Source organism: Mobula hypostoma, chromosome 5, assembly GCF_963921235.1.
Source record: "Mobula hypostoma chromosome 5, sMobHyp1.1, whole genome shotgun sequence".
Classification (NCBI taxonomy): domain Eukaryota; kingdom Metazoa; phylum Chordata; class Chondrichthyes; order Myliobatiformes; family Myliobatidae; genus Mobula; species Mobula hypostoma.
In genome coordinates this window covers 70,326,878-70,347,323 of record NC_086101.1, presented here as the reverse complement: position 1 = coordinate 70,347,323, position 20,446 = coordinate 70,326,878, and the positions used below count along the sequence as shown (strand labels likewise).

Below are 20,446 nucleotides of genomic sequence, written 5' to 3'. Positions count from 1 at the left end.
CAGCAATGCCCCCAAAGAGACCATGATCTGCAGTCCCTCAAAAAAACAAAACACTGTTCACCCCAACAGTTCAACATCCCACAGGCTCTCTCCCTCAAGAGACAAGAGCTGTGGGATGTTGAACTGTTGGGATGAACAGTGGTTTTTTGATGGACTGTAGATCAAGCTCTCTTGGGAGGCTTTGCAATTCTACGCATGTCAGGTGGTGGGGGCTAATGTCTTTTGCTGAGGGAGATGGAGGAGGGGAAGTGAAGTGGGGAGATTTGATGCTTTTGCCGCTGCTTGTGCATGGGGAGGGGGGGTTGGAATTCCGATGTTTTCCTGTCATTCATTCTTTGAGGTTTTTCCTCTGCTTCATGGATGCATGCTGAGAGTAAGAATTTCAGACCGTATACTGTATACCATCTCTGATATTACATTGAACCACTGTCCAATAAACAGTATACGCAGTGGTTAGTGCAACGCTTTACCGTACCAGCGACCTGGGTTCAATTCTCGCCGCTACCTGTAAGGAGTTCGTATGTTCTCCCCGTGACCGTGTGGGTTTTCTCCAGCTGCTCTAGTTTCCTCCCAAAATCCAAAGATGTACCAGTTGGTAGTTTAATTGGTCATTGGTAAATTGCCCCGTGATTAGGCTAGGATTAAATCCAGGGTTTGCTGGGCGGCATGCCTCGAAGGGCCTATTCCGTGTTTTAGCTCAATAAATAAATAAGCAGTTTGGTGGAAGTACTTTCATCAGAAGAACAGGAGCAGTTCAGGAAAGTTGCATCAACACTTTCACAAGTTTAATTGGGGGATAAGCAATAAATATTCAACTTGCTGACAAAGACCATATGTGTGAATGAATAGTTAAAAATTGAGCTAGCTGGCACAATTTAGCTTTCTAGATTTTGTTATTTACATAAAATACTTCAATAATTTATTCATTAAAGCCAACTTTTAATTACATTACATGCTTTTGATGATACCATCTTCTGTAGTCCTTGAATATTGTCACAGCAACAGTAAGATATTATTCAGCAGCTCATTATTGACCAATTTATTGTGTCCTATTCACATAAAATGTGTTGGCATCTGGTGTGCAGCTGGTTAGCAATATGACTGAATATTGCCAATCACTGCAGCTGAGCTTGAATATTTTAAGGTAATTTTGAGAAATAACATTTTATTATAAAATATCCATAATTTTTCTTGAACTCAAAAGTATATTGGAATAAAGTCATGATAAGGACATCAATGCCTGTATCACAGATCCATTGAATTAATTGTTTTGAATGAACTTAAACCATTAAGCAGAATTTTAAAAGCAGGAATAAAATCAGAACCTAGAATAATTGCATGTGTTACATTATCACACAGCACAGGAAAACACAGGCACCTAGAAGTTCAACCATTTTTAAACAGAATCACTAAATGCTCACCGCCATCTAACTGAGCACGTGCAGACCACATATGGTATTTAATTGCAAACTTAATGAAAATGTTTGGAGTTTAGAACAGTATTTTAAGTTATAAAAAGCCTATGTCATGTTTTTACTATTCAATATTGTGAAAACATTCGAAACTGCAAGTAGGGGAATTTGAGCACTAAACAAACTGTTGGAGAATTCAGTGGATCAAGCAAGATCTACAGAGCCAAAGGGATGGCTGATGTTTCTGGTTGACAGCCTGCATAAGGATTGGAAATCTGCACAGTTGCCAAGATGACTCCGTAAACGTATTTCTGTGTAAATTGCCAGATTAACTCTTGTCCTCAAAAGACACTCCTCCCTAAGCTACAAAATCATACAGCATAGTTTGTAGTTTTCAGAAAATAGTCCCCATGTTCCTAATATTAACAGTTGATATTTAAAATATGTAATATAGCACATATATATTTTTGCAAACTCAAGAAATACAGATGTAGTTATAGGTGACCTCGTTTGGAGCACACGATTGTAAAGGGGTTCTCTCCAGTGATACTGAATTTGTGATCTTTCTCCATGACTCAGACCATAATGATGGCACACTATTGGGAATAAAGCAATTGTAATGTCTCATGATTCATTGAATATGATGGTAATATCTTGTTAACCAACTTGTAACAATGGAAAACAGCTCAGCAAATAGATCATAGAAAAATATATACTGTTAGTGTCAGGACTGAGGAGGGGTTTTGGCCCAAAATGTTGACTGTTTATTCATTTCCATAGATGCTACCTGATCTGCTGAGCTCCTCCAGCATTTGTCTTGTCTTGTCTTGTCCATATTGCACCAACCGCTGCCTCTGGGCTATAAATGTGCAGGAGCAATGTGTGGTTAAGTGCCTTGCTCAAGGACACAACACTCCTCAGCTGAAGTTCAAACTCACAACCTTCAGATCACTAGTCCAACACCTTAACCACTTGGCCATGCGCCAACATTTTGTGTGCGTTGCTCTGGATTTCCAGTATCTACAGGATCTCCTGTCTTTATAATTATTCTCTGTACCTTTTTGGATTACATTACATATATCATATGGATTTCCAGCGTCTGCAGAATCTCTTGTCTTTGTATTTCAGTTAGCAACTTTGATAACATGAATTACCATGCTTCTTCAAATTGTGAGACCATAACTGATACTTCAGACTATCAACTGGCACAATGCATTTGTCTCTCTTATTTGTGTATCATCATTTGACATTTACTTTAAACACATTTAAATAGTAGTGCTTAATTCATTAGGATACCTTCCAGAAAAGTCTTCTACTCCCCAAGGGCAGCAGTGAGTTCCATTGAGGTATCTCTGTGTCCCTGCTGGAGATCAACCAGCTGTTGGCTCGTGGTTATCATATTAAATGAATGAACATCAATTAAATGAATGAAATACTGTACTACAGCCCTTTTGTACAATGACAAGTTTTACTCTTTCCCTTCCAGTTCTCAGCAGTAAACTTTAGCAGTATTCCAGAAACTTGCTTGTGAATACATCCCTGGGGGACAACAGAAGTTGAGAAGTAATTTCATCTGGTGACTGCTCTGCTTTTGAAAATGGACACAGGGTAACCAACCTTTCCCAATGCTGGTGAACGAGCTCCTTACTTGGGTCCGACTTTCTCATGGTCGATCACTTACTTCAGAGTTCTAGCTTCTCCAGATACCAATTAAATGGATGAAATACTGTACTACAGCCCTTTTGGACTATATTCCAGACCACAACTATTCACTGAGTTGAAAGTTTCCTTTGCTACTTCCAATGGACCATTATCAAACAACAGACATTTACATCCCAGCTGACATCTTAATTCTAAGGCAGAATTTTCTACTCTGTTCTCATTGCCTAGACTTTCGGTCGACATACATCTGTATTAAATCTCCCCTCTTTGTTCAAACAAAGACAATCCAGCCCAATAAACCCCCAGTAACTTTAAATCATGATTCTTTGCTCAGCAAGCTGCTCTGGACCTTCTCGTGTTTTCACATTCTTCTAGCAATGTAATGAATAAAACCTGTGCAGGACGAAAGCATCTGGAAACTATGTCCACCGTCCAATTCAATCCCGCTAATGCATTCCTGAATACTATTCATCCATTATAATTAGCTGGGCCATTAACTTAAACTATCTGTGGGCTTCAGTCCATGTGCTGTTCTAAATCTCTATTCTCCTGACATTTGTGGTATATTATTGCTTGCCCTTCCCACAAAGATTAGTCTCCAGATTTATCTCCCATTTTAACCTTCGTGACCAACTAACCAATTGATTAATTGTCTCATTCCTCACAGTAATGTTTAGCATAGAAATACGTTGGCCCTTAAAGCCCACCTATCCATGACCATTTGAATGCTCACCTTTGCTAATCTCAGCTGACTGCATTAGGCCTGTATTATCCAAGTACCCACCAAATGCTTTTTAAACATCATAATTTTATCTGTCCTTCTCACCTCCTCCAACAGCTCGTTCCAGATATTCACCACCCTCTGTGTGAAAAACATACCCCTCAGTTCTCCCTTTAATTTCTCCTCCTTCATCTTAATCCTGTGCCCTCTAGTTTTAGGCTCCCCTGTCATGGGGAAAGAGATTTTGTCTATTCTTAAATCCTCATGAATATATAAACACCTATAATCAAACAGGAGTTCGTCATAAATATACACACAGAGGCCACTTTCTCAGGTACCTCCAGTACCTAAACAGTAGCCACCGTGTTTATGCTCATTGTCTTCTGGTGCTGTAATCCATCCACTTCAAGGATCAATATGTCATACATTTAGAGACGCTCTTCTGCACAACACTGTTATAATGCATGCTTATTTGAGTTACTGTCACCCTGAAGGGACTGCAGAGCATGAAAATCCAGGATCAGCAGTTTCTGAGAAACTCAGAAAACCCTACAACCACCAGCAATCATCATTCCATGGTCAAATTTCCTCCCCATTCTGACGTTTTATTCTGAACAACAACTGAACCTTTTGACCATGCCTGCATGATCTTATGTATTGAGTTGCAGCCACATGATTGGCTGTTTAAATATTTCCATTAGCAGGTGTACCTAGTAAAGTAGCCACTAATTGTGTGTGTGTGTATATGTATATAGTCACATGCACTTGTCCGGCTAACACCCACTGTGCTTGGAGCAAACAGTTTTTAATTAGCATGTTGCATGTGTTTTGTTCAAAAAGCAGAGATTTTTTTCCCACTGATACTTGGCAAGTAAGACAATTTAGAACTGTTTTGCTCGCTGCATTCAGGCTTGGGAATGCCAGAAACCGCCGGGAGTGAAAAGGAAACAACTTCATTACTTCAACAAGTTAGGTCTATGAAGAATTTAAAATTATTAACAACCATCTTGAATGTTACAACGAATATGAAGATTTGAAGGATGCAATCATTGAAAGCATTTTATAAAGGCAGTCAATTATCTGCACTAGGTGATTGTGTTAATTTTGTTTATTTACAGTCAATCAAAAGAACATGGCAGTGTATATTGGATGAATTCCTCGGTCGATAACTATTAGGAAATAACAGAGTTTTATAGTATTGTAGTAGTATTGGTAATGTTCTAATTTGTTCTGTATTTCATTTAAATACATAATTTATTACTCAGTTAAATGGTAGTTTGTCTTTTATTTATACCTTTCTAACTAATTCTATGCAATTTTGTTTAATTGGGCCAGATGTACTGCAACAGTGGTGTAAGTATATTTCATGAAATTTTTGGATATTAATTAGACCTTGATATATTTCAATTGTGCCTAGTCACTGTGCTGTCAGGCATTGGGCTCTTCCACTTCCAGCTGCCTTGCGTTCTGCTCATGGTGGTGCAAACAGCTGAGAGCATTTGGTAGTTAGGCTCCCAGCTGGAAAAAACAACACTACTGGCCAGGGTCAGGAGCGACAGAAATCTGCCCCATTTATACTCCACTAAGCATAACTACCAGAGAAATTACTTCATACAGCCATCAAGTATCTTGGGGTATTTTTCATTGTGACATACTTTGGCCTGGAACTTCTTCAGCACCACAAAAGATACGTTAATGTAATATTTTACTTTACCTACAAAAGTTCCATTTTGCAATACACAATGGAAATTAGAGACTCTGGAAAAGAAGTGGAGAAATGAGGGGAAAGCGGATTGAGTAAGGACAAGGAAATGGGAGTATGGGACAAAGGTAAGGAGAATCCAGCCTGTTTCAATAGGGAATTAGGGACATGAACACCAGAGGAAGGTGTATTGGGGAATAGACAAGCAATCTGGTTGGTACTAGGAATGGATCACGCACAATCTAATCCCTAAATACATTGACAACAAGGCGAAGGGTCACTGAGAGCAGACGCCAAGTGAAAAGAGAACCTACAAGTCAGAAAATCAAATTGTTCTGACTCATCTTTGGCAGGTACATGTGCACATTTTTAGTATATCACATAAAAGTGTAACTTGATGCAAAAGAAACTCTAATCCTCAGCAGTAACTCAATAAAAGTGAACACCAATGTTACAAATAGGAGATATTGGTGGGTTTGGTAATAAAAATTAACTGAACAGTTTGCTTACAGAGCACTTTAGAACACAAATTGAAACAGCTTAAATACACCTCCCCATAAAATGGCCCTAAATCACATTATTGTTTACAACTCACCCATTCACTCATCAGTTATTCAGATTTCCAAATAATTTATTGAGGAACTTTTGTTTTTTTTACTTTGATTCTTCCAGTAAACTGTTCAAAAGAGAATAGTGAACAGAGCAGAATTATGTTACGAAAGGTTGTAGGTACAGACAGCGGAGAATTGATTGATATCATCTGTAAAAAGGATCTCAAATACTCTGTCCAATGTGGCCAACTTTGACTCCTTATTGTTACATCAGTTGCAAGCATTGCATGGATGCAGTCTTTGTGTGTTGCTGTAATGACAGAAGATATCAGGTAGACACCCTACATCATGGCTGTGGAATAGGAAAGGTGTCAAGAGATATGGAACACATGCAAGTGGAGTTCAACCTGGAAAAGTGTGGAATGATTCACTTTGGAAGGTCAAATTTGAAGGCAGAATACAGAGTTAATGGCAGGATTCTAAGTGTGGGGAAACAGAATGATCTCCGCGTCCAAATCCATAGGTCCTTCAAGTTGCTGCACAAATTGATAGGGTAGTTAAGACGGTGTATGGTGTGATGGGCTTTATTAGTTAGAGGACTGAGTTTAATAGCTGCAAGATAATGTTGCAACTTTATAAATCTATGGCTAGATCACACTTGGAATATTGTCTTCAGTGCTGGTCGCCTCATTATAGGAAGGATATAGAAGCTTTTGACAGGGTGGAGAGGAGATTTACCAGCATACTGCCTGGACAGGCCTAATGAAGATACAGTGCCATGCAAAAGTTTGGGCACCCTGGTCAAAATTTCTGTTACTATGAGTAGTTAAGTGAGTAAAAGATGCACTGATCTCCAAAAGTCATAAAGTTAAAGATGAAACATTCTTTTCAACATTTTAAGATTAGTGTATTATTTTTTGTTTTGTACAATTTTAGAATGGAACAAAAGTAAAGGAACAGCATGCAAAAGTTTGGGCACTCCAAGAGAGTTGAGCTCTCAGATGACTTTTACCAAGGTCTCAGACCTTAAGTAGCTTGTTGGGGCTATGGCTTGATCACAGTCATCATTAGGAAAGGCCAAGTGATGCAAATTTCAAAGCTTTATAAATACCTTGACTCCTCAAACCTTGTCCCAACAATCAGCAGCCATGGGCTCCTCTAAGCAGCTGCCTAGCACTCTGAAAATTAAAAAATGATGCCCTCAAAGCAGGAGAAGGCTATAAGAAGATAGCAAAGCGTTTTCAAGTAGCCGTTTCCTCAGTTCGTAATGTAATTAAGAAATGGCAGTTAACAGGAACGGTGGAGGTCAAGTTGACGTCTAGAAGACCAAGAAAACTTTCCCAGAGAACTGCTGGTAGGATTGCCAGAATGGCAAATCAAAACCCCTGTTTGACTGCAAAAGACCTTCAGGAAGATTTAGCAGACTTTGGAGTGGTGGTGCACTGTCCTACTGTGCAGCGACACCTGCACAAATATGACCTTCATGGAAGAATCATCAGAAGAAAACCTTTCCTGCATCCTCACCACAAAATTCAGCGTCAGAAGTTTGCAAAGGAACATCTAAACAAGCCTGATGCATTTTGGAAACAAGTCCTGTAGACTGATGAAGTTAAAATAGAACTTTTTGTCCGCAATGAGCAAAGGTATGTTTGGAGAAAAAAGGGTGCAGAATTTCATGAAAAGAACACTCCTCCAACTGTTAAGCACAGGGGTGGATCGATCTTGCTTTGGGCTTATGTTTCAGCCAGTGGCATGGGGAACATTTCACTGGTAGAGGGAAGAATGAATTCAATTAAATACCAGCAAATTCTGGAAGCAAACATCACACCGTCTGTAAAAAAAAGCTGAAGATGAAAAGAGGATGGCTTCTACAACAAGATAATGAACCTAAACACACATCAAAATCCACAATGGACCACCTCAAGAGGCGCAAGCTGAAGGTTTTGCCATGGCCCTCACAGTCCCCCAACCTAAACATCATCGAAAATCTGTGGATAGACCTCAAAAGAGCAGTGCATGCAATACGGCCCAAGAATCTCACAGAACTAGAAGCCTTTTGCAAGGAAGAATGGGCGAAAATCCCCCAAAGAAGAATTGAAAGACTCTTAGCTGGCTACAGAAAGCGTTTACAAGCTGTGATACTTGCCAAAGGGGGTGTTACTAAGTACTGACCATGCAGGGTGCCCAAAGTTTTGCTTCGGGCCCTTTTCCTTTTTTGTTATTTTGAAACTGTAAAAGATGGAAATAAAAAAGTAATCTTGCTTAAAATATTAAATAAATGTGTCATCTTTAACTTTATGCCTTTTGGAAATCAGGTCATCTTTTACTCGGTTAGCTATTCACAGTAACAGAAATATTGACCAGGGTTGCCCAAACTTTTGCATGCCACTGTAGGTTGAACATGCTAGGGGTTTTCCCTTTGGAGTGAAGGAGGATGAGAGGTGACTTGATAGAGGTGTACAAGATGCTAAGAGGCAAATATCGAGTGAATAGCCAGAGATTTCATCCCAGGGCGGAAATGGCAAATAGCATGGGGCATACTTTTAAGGTGACAGGGGGAAAGTTTAGTGACAATGACAGAAATAAGGCTTTTTTCCACAGAGTGCATGGAATGCCCTGCCAGGGCGGTAGTAGGGGCAGATACCAGAGGCATTTAAAAAAAACATTTTAGGCCCACGGATGACAGGAAAATGGAGGGTTATGTGGGAGGGGAGGGGAGGGTCAGATTGATCATAGAGTAGGTTAAAAAGTCATCAGAACATCGCAAGTTGAATGGCCTGTACTCTGCTGCAGTATTTATTCTACATTCTATAAGTCCTATTATGAGGCATCCAGTCAAATCTTTGAGTGCCATGAAGTGACTCAAGATGTGTCATCAACAAGGTTCGATTTCTGAAAACTTCTTTTTGAATCAAACCGTGCTGAAATAAACAGCATCACAGAATCAGAAACAGAATCTGGTTACCACCAATATGGGTCACGTAATTTGGTGTTGGACAGGCCAAGACAAAAATTACTACAAGTTACAAGAATGCATATATCTTATAAAAGATGAAAATTGAAGTTGTGTTCATCAGTTCATGGATTATTCAGAAATCTTATGGTGGAGGGGAAGCTGCACCTAAAAAGGTTGATGTGGATCTCCAAGCTCCTTTGACTCTTCTCCTAAGGTAGTAATGATAAGAGTGTGAGTCCAGTATGGGGCGGGCCCTTAGTTACTCTTGCCACCTTCTTAAGGCACTGACTTTCAAAGATGTCCTTGACAGTCAGGGGAGTTGTGCTCATGAGGGAGCCAGCTGAAGTCATCAGGCTCTTGAACCAGGTGGTATAACTTCACTCACCCCAACACTGAAATGGCTCCACAACCTATGGACTCACTTTCAAGGATCCTACAGCTTTAAGAAAGCTTCAATTATACCAGTGTTTAACAAAACCATGGTAACCTGCCTCAATGACTCTCATCTAGCAGCACCTATATCCACAGTGATGAAGTGTTTTCAGAAGCTGGTGATGAAATGTATCAACTCCTGCCTGAGAAACGACTTATATCCACTCCAGTTTGCCTCCAGAGTAACAGATCCACAGCAAATGCCATCTCGCTGGCGCTTCACTCAACCCTGAATCATCTGGATAGCAAAGATGCATACATCAGGATGTTCTTTATTGACTACAGCTTAGTATTCAATACAATCATTGCCTCAAAACTAATCAATAAGCTTCAAGACCTCAGCCTCAATACCTTTGCGTGCAATTGGACTCACGATTTCATCACTTGCAGATCCCAGTCAATTCGGATTGACAACAACATCTTCTGCACGATCTCCATCAGCACATGTGCACCACAAAGCCGTGAGTTTAGCCCAATGCTCTACTTGCTTTATACTTACGTCTGGCTAAGCATAGCTCCAATGCTATATTCAATTTTGCTGACAACACCACTGTTATAGGCTGAATCAAAAGTGGTGATGAATCAACATGTAGGAAGGAGATTAAAAATCTGGCCGAGTGGTGCCGTAACAACAACCTCTTATTCAACGTCAGCAAGACCAAGGAGCTGATTATTGATTTCAGGAGGAAACCAGTGTTGTGTGCGCCAGTCCTCATCAGAGGATCAGAATTGGAGAAGGTCAGTAACTTTACATTCCTCAGTGTTATTATTTCGAAGGACCTGTCCTGGGGCCAGCATGAAAATAGAATTATAAAGAAAACATGGCAGGACCTCTACTTCCTTAGGAGTTTGTGAAGATTTGGCATGACATCGAAAACTCTGACAGGTTTGAATGGCCGCATCATGGCCTTGTATGGATGCTCTAATATCTTTGAATGAAAAACCCGACAAGAAGTAGTGGATATAGCCCATACAACGTGGGTAAAGCATTCTCCACCACTAAGTACCGCTACACAAAACATTGTTGCAGGAAAGCAGCATCCATCATCAGGAATCCACCATCAAAGAACATTCTCTCTTCTCACTGCTGCCATCAGGAAGAAGGTGCAGGAGCCCGAGGACCCACACCACCAGGTTCAGGAACAGTTATTACTCCTCAAGCAAAAAGCTCTTGAACCAGAAGGGATAACTTCATTTGCCCCATCATTGAAATGTTCCCACAATCTATGGACTCACTTTCAGGGACTTTTCATTTCATGTTCTCAGTATTTATTGCTCATTTATTTAGTATTATTAGTTGTTTCTCTTTGTACGTGCACAGTTTCTTGTCTTTTCCCCACTGCTTGAATTCCCAAGTTAATACAATCCTTCAATAATTCTGATACAAATATTATTCTATTAAGGATTTTTTGAGTGCAGAAAACCAGAAGGGATAACTTCATTTGCCCCATCATTGAAATGTTCCCACAATCTATGGACTCACTTTCAGGGACTTTTCATTTCATGTTCTCAGTATTTATTGCTCATTTATTTATTATTATTAGTTGTTTCTCTTTGTACGTGCACAGTTTCTTGTCTTTTCCCCACTGCTTGAATTCCCAAGTTAATACAATCCTTCAATAATTCTGATACAAATATTATTCTATTAAGGATTTTTTGAGTGCAGGAAAATCAGTCTCAGGGTTATATATGGTGACATATATGTACTTAGAACTTTGAACTTTCTGAACTTTTGAACCCTCTACAAACTCTTTCAATCCTGCACATTGGAGCCTCCATACCAGGAGGTAATGCACCCAGTCACAATGCTGTTCACCGTTCATTTGTAGACATTACAAGAGACTTTGGTGACATACCAAATCTCTTCATACTCCTGATGAAGTAGAGCCACAGGTTTGCTTTCTTTATGATTGCATGAATGTGTGGGCCCAATATAGATCCTCTGAGATGCTGGCACCCAGGAACTTGAAACCGCTCACCCTTTCCACCACTGACCTCTCAATGAGGTCTGGTGAATGTTCACACAATTCCCCTTCCTGAAATCCACAATCAGTTCTTTGGTCTTGTATCGAGGCCATGATCTCCACAACTGCTAACCCTATCAAACAGTATGAATTCCTATTTTAGGCATAATATGCTGACTTGAATACCAAAGTCCCAGTAATCCACCTTTAATCAAACACTTCTCTCTGCCCAAAGAACTCTTTTCTGTTCTCAATGTTTATTACAGGCTTGAGGTTAGTTTAATCACTTAAATTACTATTTAGGGCAAGTTTTTTGGCAAGTCTCCAGTCACTGGAACCGGTTTGGTAATGAGTTAGAACAGCCTTCAATGAAATGTTTATAATCAACAAAAGAAACTTCCATTCAGTTATCTGGGCTAGATATAAAATAGTAGCCAACTAATTTTATTCTTCCAGTCTGTTTGCAAACCTGTAATTAACATTTTGTTGATGTCCTCCCTGACACTTGATCACTCTACAGTAATCAACAAGAACTTTTGAAACAACTGGACCAGCCCAACAAATACAGCAACATCAAAGGAAATACAGTTTGATCTTGAAGTTGTGATGCCAAAAGTATTTTAAAAAAAGGTGTTTTCAAGGCAGCAATGTCTTGGTAAATTAAAAAGGAACTCCTGTTATATAATAATTAAATTAGATGAAGTCGAATCTCTTCTGGATCAAAGTTAGGCCAAGCTACAAGAACTGCAGGTTATTCTGAATCCTGGGAAAACAAGTAGTTTCAGGTCACTTGGATGATGCTCAGTATTGTGATGAACATTGGCAAGTAATGGGCACCTAACAGAAATGCAAAGCAATTATCATTCCAACAAAATAATCCTTGACATTCATCGCCGAGGGGATTAACTGTATAAGGGTGTATTTCTACATCTGTGCAGGGCTTTAGTGAAACCGTGTCTGGAATGCTCCCTGCAAAGATGGTCTTATTTAATATGGGATATATTTGTATAAAAGACGGTTCTACTAAAAGCAGAAACAGACACAGACATAGGTCACCAGGAGCCTCGAGTCTCTTCTACCATTGTATAAGACCATGCAGGTCTAATATTGATCTCAGTACCAATTTTCCATGCACTCTCCATACCCTGTGTCTTGCTTGTCATTCTGACCTGTAACACTCTTTGCTTTCAATATATTCACTGTCTCCACATCCACAGCTCTCTGGGGTAGTGAATTCCAGAGAACTATTGCCCTCCGAGCAGCAAAATTTCTCATCTATATCAAGGCAACTCCTTATTGACACTCTGCCCTCCATATTTAGTTAACTCCACTAATGTTAACAAATTCTCAGCATCTACTTTCCCAATTCCCCTTTAGAGACAAAAAAAAAACTGCTGCAAGAACTCAGCAGGTCAAGCAGCATCTGTGGAGGCAAAGTGATGGTCAATGGTTCAGATGTATGGACACCTTCACCTCAAGATCATCTTTATTTTTTCTATTGCTTAATGTGTATATGCTTTGCCTTTCATTACACTTCAAGCCCTTCCTCCCAAGAAACAACATGGTGATCCTTCTGTTGACAGTTTCTGATGCAAGTACAGCATTCATTAAATATGGAGACTAAAATGACAGGCAGTAACCAGCATTGATTCAGTATTCACCAGTAAGAGAGACCTTGAAATTTGTGAGGACAGGGTAAAACAGGCTGATATACTTGAACATGTTGACATTAGAAAGGAGGATGTGCCAGAACATTTGAAAAATATTAACATGGACAATTTCCCAGGGCCTAACAGGATATACTCCAGGTAACTACCAGAAATTAAAGAAGATATAGCTACACCTTTGGCAATGATCTTAGCGTTCTCACGGCCACAGGAGTAGTAACAAATAATTGGAGGGTGGCAACTTTATTCCTTTGTTCAAGAAAGGGAGAAGGGATAACCCTGGGAACTATGGCCAGTGAATCTTACTTCAGTGGTGGGTAAATTATTGGAGAAAATTCTTAGAGACAGAATTTATGAGCATTTGGAGAAGCATAGTCTGATTAGGGATAGTTAGCATGCCTTTGTGAGACACAGTCATGTCTCAACAGCCTGAATTAATTCATTGAGGATGTTACCAAGCACATGGATGAGGGTCGTGCAGTGGATGTGATGTATATAGACTTCAGTAAGGTATTTGATAAGGTTCCCCATGGTAGGCATGTTCAGAAAGTCAAGAGGCATGGGATCCAGGAAACCCTGGCTGTGAGGATACAGAACTGGCTTGCCCACAGAAGGTAGAGGGAGGTTGTAGATGGAACATGATCTGCCTGGAGGTCAGTGTCTAGCGGTGCTCTGCAAGGATCTGTTTTGGGACCCCTGTTCCTTGTGATTTTTATAAATGACTAGGATGAATATGTCAAGTATTTGCAGATGTTGCAAAGGTTAGTGGAGTTGTGAATAGGATTGAACTCAATCTGCCATTTCTCAGCCCAGCCCTGCATACTGTCAGTATCCTGTTGCAACCTGTAACAACCCTCGACGATTGTTAAGGATGTGGTTTTGGGGTACTTAAAGGCACATGGTAAAGTAGACAAAGGTCAGCATGCTTTCCTTAAGGGAAAATCTTGCCTGACAAATCTGTTGGAATTTTTTGAGGAAATAACAAGCACGATAGACAAAGAAGAATTAGTAAATGTTGTATACTTGGAATTTCAGAAGGCTTTTGACAAGGTGCTGCACAGGAGGCTGCTTAGCATGATAAGAGCCCATGGTATTACAGGAAAGATACTAGCATGGATGGAGCATAGGCTGATTGGCAGGAGGAAAAGAGAGGGCATAAAGAGAGCCTTTTCTGAGTGGTGCCAGTGACTAGTGGTGTTCCACGGGGGTCGGTGTTGGGACCATTTATTTTTACCTTGCATGTCAATGATTTGGATGATGGAATTGATGGCTTTGTGGCCAAGTTTGTGGGTGATAAAAAGATAGGTGGAGGGGCAGGTAGTGTTAAGGAAGCAGGGAGGCTGCAGAAGGATTGAGGCAGCTTAGAACAGCTTTGGGCCCCTTATCTGAGAAAGCGTGCACTGACTTTGGAGAGGGCTTAAAGGAGGTTCACAAAAATGATTCCAGGAATGAAAGGCTTATCATATGAGGAGAGTTTGATGGCCCTGGGCCTGTACTTGCTGGTTTTTTGGAAGAATGAGAGGGGATCTCATAGAAACCTGTCAAATGTTGGAAGGTCTGGATAGTGTGGCTGGGAAGAGGATGTTTCCTATACTGGGGGAGTTCTTGGAATAGAAGGCACAGAGTCAGATTAGAAGGATGTGCCTTTAGAGTAGAAGGCAGAGGTTGATTGATCCTTGATAAGTCAGGGTGTGAAAGGTTATGGTAGAAGGCAGGAGAATGAGGTTGGGAGGGAAATGGATTGGCCATGATCAAATGGTGGAGCAGTCTCGAGCGGCCAAATGGCCTAATCTTGTTCCAATGTCTTAGCTCTAAATGAATAATTTCAGATTTTGACTATTAAGTGCCATCTGTCAAGTTCTTCCCCTATTTATTTATCCTATCTATATCTCTTGCAGGCACTTTGCGTTCTTAGCACACACTGCTAACTTATCTAACTAGTCAGGCAAAAGAAAGGAAATTATAGGCCAGTTAGCCTAACCTCAGTAGTTGGGAAAGTGTTGGAGTCTATTATTAAGGATGAGTTTTGGGGGTACTTAGAGACTAATGATAAAATTATTCAAAGTCAGCATGATTTCTGAAAAGGGAAATCTTGCCTGACAAACCTGTTAAGAATTCTTTGAGGAAGTAACAAGCAGGGACAAAGGAGAGGCAGTGGATGTCATTTACTTAGATTTTCAGAAGACAGTTGATAAGGTGCCACACATAAGGCTGCTTAACAAGATCAAATCCTATAGCATTGCAGGAAAGATACTGCATGGATAGAGCAATGGCTGATAGGCAGGATGCTGTGAGTGGGAATACAAGGGGCCCTTTCTGGTTGGCTACCAGTGACTAGTGGTGCTCCTCAGGGGTCAGTATTGGGACCACTACTTTTCACATTGTTTGTCAATGACTTGGATAATGTGTTCATTGGACAGAGTCCACAGGAAGTTCATGAGGATTATTCTGGGAATGAAGGGGTTAACATGGGAGGAGCATTTGGCAGCTTTGGGCCTGTACTCACTGGAATTTAGAAGAATGCAGGGGGATCTCATTGAAAGCTACCGAATGTTGAAAGGACTAAATAAGATGGATGTGGAGAGGATGTTTCCTGTGGTGAGGGTATCCAGAACCAGAGGGCACAACCTCAAAATTGAGGGGTGACCTTTTAGAACAGAGGTAGGGAGGCATTTTTTTAGCCAGAGAGTAGTGAATCTATGGAATACTCTGCCACAGACTGGAGTGGAGGCCAAGTCCGTGGGTATATTTAAGGTGGAAGTTGGTAGTTTCCTGATCGGTCACGGCATCAGAGAATATGGCGAGAAGGGGTGTATGGTGTATGGGGTTGAGTGGAATCCGGGATCAGCCATGATGGAATGGCAAAGCAGACTCGATGGGCTGAATGGCCTAATTCTGGTCCTATGTCTTATACATCCTGCTCCTGGTGGCATCTGATTATTCACAGACTGAAAATTAGAAAATAACCCATTTTTCAAGATTAGTAATTTTTATTAGTTAGCCACTCCCTATTCATGTTACAGCCAATTCTCTGCTCGCCTTCCCTGTAAAATAACCTTTACAGTACAACCTTATCAAACACTGTATGACACAGCCTCTTCTGGTTCCTCTTTATCTGCCCTGTTTGTGGCACGCACTAAAACCTTATCAAACACTGTATGACACAGCCTCTTCTGGTTCCTCTTTATCTGCCCTGTTTGTGGCACGCTCTACCAATTTGACAAACATGCTCTACTGTTCATAAAAACCATGTTGGCTCTGCTTGATTGTGCAACAATTTTTTGAGAAGTCCTGCCATTAATTCCTTAATAATAGAATCCAGCATTTCTCAACAACCTATATGCAATAAACCAGCCTCTAATTTTCTCCTTCTTGCTTCCATCCTTCCTTGAATTGGTGTGTCATACTCACCATTTTGAAATCTTCTGGCATCTTGAAGGAATGATGAAAATGTCTCTGTAAGCACTTCCTTTCAGACCTTTGGATACAAGCAATCAAGCCAAGGAAGCTTTCTGGCCTTTAGCCCTTTTAACTTGCCTAATAGATTTTTTTCTCTGAAAATCAAGTTCTTCCTGCAATCACTTAATTATCTCTTTTTATTTGGATATTTTTCTACCTGCTATGAGAAGACTGATCCAAAGTAATTATTTTAAATAACTGGGACTCTATTCTATTTCGTATGTTTGCAGAAATCTTGCTCTCTATTTTTACGTGATTTTCTAGTTCATTCTTGTCCTCTATCTTCTCCCTCTTCACATGTTTTCTTTAAATCACACCCTGGAGGCTTCTAAAAAAAACTCAAATTTCAATCTTTGCAGCATTGTCTGTGTGTTTTCTTTCAATTTGATACCATCCATAATTTAACAAGTCATGAATGCGGCAGTCTTCTCTTTGAGCCTCCTTACTTCACTGGAATATATTTATTAAATACCTAGTTAAATGTCTGCCACTGTTAATACATGATAGTGGACTTTAATTAGATTTCCCAGTCTACTTTAACTAATACTGTCCGCATCATTGTAATTGCCTTTAATTATGACCGAGATACTAATTCCAGAACCAAGTTTCTGAATTTCTACAAAACCGAACAGCTTGAGGAACTCAGTGGATCAGACAGTATCTGTGGAGGAAAGCTTAGCTTCAAGTTCCTTCATCTAGACTGAACAAGTAGAGGGGAGATAACCTGTATAAAGAGCTGAGGGAGAGAAGGGGAAAAGCAGCTGGCAAGTGATAGATGGATCCAGGCGATAAGCAGATGGAGTCAGGCGGGGGAGGGCAAAATGTCTGGGAGGTGACAGGAAGTGGCTGCAACTGATGGCCTCTGATAGGAAATAAGGTAGAACATGGAACCAGGTAAGAGAGGTTGAGTGGGCAGGTGGGAGAAGGAAGAAAAACTGGGTGATACGGAGCTGGGGAAGGGGGTCCAGTTGTAGTTTGGTACAGTAGGAATACCAAGGTATATCAGGAGAGGAAAAAGGACAGGGGGAACAGGATACCTAAAATTGGACAATTCAATATTTATGCACTGGGTTGTCAACTATACAGGTGGAATCTGAGATGCTAATCTTCTAGTTTGCATTTGTTCTTACCCTGGCAGTGGACAGAGAGTTTCATTGTGAAAACTGGGAAGTCTGTTCATGTGGCTTGCACTGGGAACTCAGGAAGGCCACTGGAAGCAGAGCATGGACACTCAATCGTGCAGTCACCTGGTCAGAGATACAGTAGGTGCTGCTGACGTAGGAAAGACCACATTGAGGACAATAAGTTAGGTTGGAGGAGGTGCATGTCAATCAAAATTTAGGGTAGTTGGATTAATGCCTTTTGGCACGTCATATGTACAAGGAAAGTACCCAGTAAATGCCAAGAAGCCTAGGAACACAAAGATGCAAAGGGTTCTTGGGCTGCAAGCCCATGAATGAGGCAACACAAATGGATAGGGTGGTAAAGAAGACACACAACATGTCTTCCTTCATTGGTCAGGACCCTGAGCATAAAAGTTAACAAGTCACATTGCAGCTGTTTCGGCTGCATCTGGAGTAGACGGATAGATGGAGTAGATAAGGCAGAGTGTAGGAAGATTAATGGCACCTAACGGCAACTCCTTTGCTCGCATCTTTGGAAACAATCCTATTTCCATCTTTAATATCTCTATTTTTCTCTTTCAGTGTTCCTTAGAAGACCCTGACCTGGAGTTACACGCTGACTACATTTCTTTGCGTGAATGGCACCCGCTCTCAGGGGCTCATAACTGGCTGTTGTTCAGCACACCAAGGGCTCGGCCCAAGAGCTCCGCTCACCTTCAGAGGACCGAGTCTTTGTGGCTCTGGGGATGGGGGATCGGAGGTCGGTGTCTGAGCAGAAGAACAGTGTGTCGTGGGAGATGGAAGATCTAAGGCTGTGTGCCCAGAGACCCGAGATCTTTGGGCACAGAGCTTGGAAAAAGCAACTCAACGGACTTTTAACATCGTAAACCAGCGAGTAGCTTGTTATGTCTCCCCTCTCGCTGTGAAATGGAGACACCTCTTTCTCTGTTATTCGGGAGAGAGCGAGCCTGTGGTATGTTGAATGCCAGGTGAACAATATAGTCTTTGGGGTAACGGCAAGTCTGTGTCTTTGCTGTTGCCTTGCTCACGCTTGAATGCTCGGTGGTGGGTGCTGATGCTTTTTTTTTGCTGGTGGGGGAGGGGGACTGTTGCTCACTACTGCTTACGCACGGGAGGGAGCGGAGCTGGGGGGGGGCTTTGGGGTTCTAACATTTAACTGCTGTTCATTCTTTGGGGGCAGTCCTCTGTTTTCGTGGATGGTTACGAAGAAAAAGCATTTCAGGCACGGGATCCAAGGGGACATTGCTTTGTGGATCCAGAACTGGCTTACCCACAGAAGGCAAAGAGTGGTTGTAGACGAGTCATATTCTGCATGGAGGTTGGTGACCAGTGGTGTGCCTCAGGGATCTGTTCTGGGATCCCTACTCTTCGTAATTTTTATAAATGACCTGGATGAGGAAGTGGAGGGATGGGTTAGTAAATTTGCTGATGACACAAAGGTTGGGGGTGTTGTGGATAGTGTGGAGGGCTGCCAGAGGTTACAGCGGGATATTGATAGGATGGAAAACTGGGCTGAGAAGTGGCAGATGGAGTTCAACCCAGATAAGTGTGAAGTGGTTCATTTTGGTAGGTCAAATATGATGGCAGAATATAGCATTAATGGCAAGACTCTTGGCAGTGTGGAGGATCAGAGGGATCTTGGGGTCTGAGTCCATAGGACATTCAAAGCTGCTGCGCAGGTTGACTCTGTGGTTAAGAAGGCGTACGGCGCATTGGCTTTCATCAATCATGGGATTGAGTTTAAGAGCCGAGAGGTAATGTTACAGCTATATAGGACCCTGGTTAGACCCCACTTGGAGTAGTGTACTCAGTTCTGGTCGCCTCACTGCAGAAGGACATGGAAACATAGAAAGGGTGCTGAGGAGATTTACAAGGATGTTGCCTGGATTGGGGAACATGCCTTATGAGAATAGGTTGAGTGAACTCAGCCTTCTCTCCTTGGAGCGACGCAGGATAAGAGGTGAACTGATAGAGGTGTACAAGATGATGAGAGGCATTGATCGTGTGGAAAGTCAGAGGCTTTTTCCCAGGGCTGACATGGCTAGCATGAGAAGGCATGGTTTTAAGGTGCTGTGAAGTAGGTACAGAGGAGATGTTGGCTTAAGTTTTTTACGCAGAGAATGGTGAGAGCGTGGAATGGGCTGCTGGCAACGGTGGTGGAAATAGATATTAGATTAGATTATTAGATTATGAGGACACTCAGTCCTCGTTTATTGTCATTTAGAAATGCACGCATTAAAAGATGATACAATGTTCCTCCAGAATGATATCACAAGAAAACACAGGACAAACCAAGACTAAAACTGACAAAACCACATAATTATAACATATAGTTACAACAGTGCAAAGCAATACCATAATTTGATGAAGAGCAGACAATGGGCACGGTAAAAAAAAGTCTCAAAGTCCCGATAGACTCATCATGTCACACAGGCGGCAGAAGGGAGGAACTCTCCCTGCCATGAACCTCCAAGTGCTGCCAACTTGCCAATGCAGCACCATTGGAAGCACCTGGCTGCAGCGGACTCTGAGTTCATCTGAAAACTTCGAGCCTCCAACCAGCCCCTCCGACACAGCCTCTCCGAGCACTTCAACCCCACCCCGGCCACCGAACAACAAGCAAAGCCGAGGACTCGGGGCCTTCTCCTCCAGAGATTCTGGACCACACTGTAGCAGCAGTAGTGAAGCAGGCATTTCAGAAGTTTCACCAGATGTTCCTCCGTGCTGTCACGTCCGTCTCCATCAAATCAGGATTGTGTACAGCACCCTACTTGA

At 41.4% G+C, this 20,446-nt stretch overlaps 1 protein-coding gene across 1 annotated transcript in view; it reads right to left on the bottom strand.

Annotated features, from left to right (window-relative positions):
• The window catches only part of gpc6a (glypican 6a), an 822,751-nt gene that overhangs the window by 262,404 nt on the left and 539,901 nt on the right, over positions 1-20,446 (bottom strand). The window lies entirely within an intron of this gene.